General features: G+C 45.5%; 1 protein-coding gene across 2 annotated transcripts in view; it reads left to right on the top strand.

The window, feature by feature from the left end:
* Nucleotides 1-1,089, top strand: part of GRID1 (glutamate ionotropic receptor delta type subunit 1) — a 1,431,845-nt gene that overhangs the window by 315,138 nt on the left and 1,115,618 nt on the right. The gene's annotated exons all lie outside the window — the stretch shown is intronic.

Here is a 1,089-nt window from a genome sequence, read left to right as displayed (position 1 = left end):
GCGGGCAAGCCCCTGATCTGCCTGCTGGATGACAGGAGGCTGGTGCTGCTGGCTGGGACCGGTGCTGGGCACAACCCATGCTGGAAAGATCAGTGCTGCCAAAGGCCCCAGCCAGCAGCACCAGCCTTCTGTCATCTGGCAGGCAGATCAGGGTCTTGCCTGCACCCCTGGGAGGGCTGAGGGGCCTGTGCCAGACTCTTCCCAGGGGTGCAGACCCTCAATCTGCCTACCAAATGACAGGAGGCTGGTGCTTCCGGCTGGAGCCAGGAGCAGCACTGGTCTTCTCAGCACTGGGTACAGAATAGCCTATGAAACGTGGAAACAGCATTAAAACCATGAAACAGTTTCAATGAAACTAAATGGAACAGTGCTTTTGAAACAAAATGAAACTCGAAATGAAGCACTGTTCCATCAAAACAGAAATTGAAGTGGAATGCTGCTGTTTCAAACAGCCCTATGCTTAACTTGTGCCTTCTTAGGATTGGGTGGTTCTTCTAGAAAAAATATGTAACATGAAAGAAATGGAGGAAGTGGATCATGGTAGAAGCACAAACCTTATATTTGCAAAGAAGGGCTTGTTTTCTTTGGCTATGATACACTTTTGTCCTCGTCAATGAAGTTCTAATACAGGAGATGTGCAATTTCATCTAGTTCTAGTGAAGGTGATGGGTGCTGAAGAGAGCATGTAAGAAAACCTGCAGGGGAAAACATGTCTCTGTATAATAAGGCAGATGTTTCTCTCAAAAGCTTCTAGAATGGCAAGAAAGGAACACAACATGCAGTGTTCAGTCAGCTGTGGTGCTTCCTGGACATACCTTGAATAGACCTGTGGCAAGCTACCAATATTTGGTCTGCAAAATAGTCACTGAAGAGAGACAGATTTTCTTTTCCTGCAGTTTTCTCTAATTGCCTTTTTGTATTTATACCAGCTTCTGGTTAATTGTACGCAGTTTGATGAAGTTAAACTGTGTTTACCTAACGCAAATTCTCCAAATGTGTGTTTGTCTTCAAACAGCTTTCCTGTTAATGAGACTGGAATTTGGAAGTGGAGCTGGTGGTTCGATTTTGGCAGCAGAAATGTTGGTGCAA

The sequence above is a fragment of the Gavialis gangeticus genome, unplaced genomic scaffold, assembly GCF_001723915.1.
Source record: "Gavialis gangeticus isolate Ggan-Ray unplaced genomic scaffold, GavGan_comp1, whole genome shotgun sequence".
Taxonomy (NCBI): Eukaryota; Metazoa; Chordata; order Crocodylia; family Gavialidae; genus Gavialis; species Gavialis gangeticus.
This window is presented reverse-complemented; position numbering and strand designations above follow the sequence as displayed.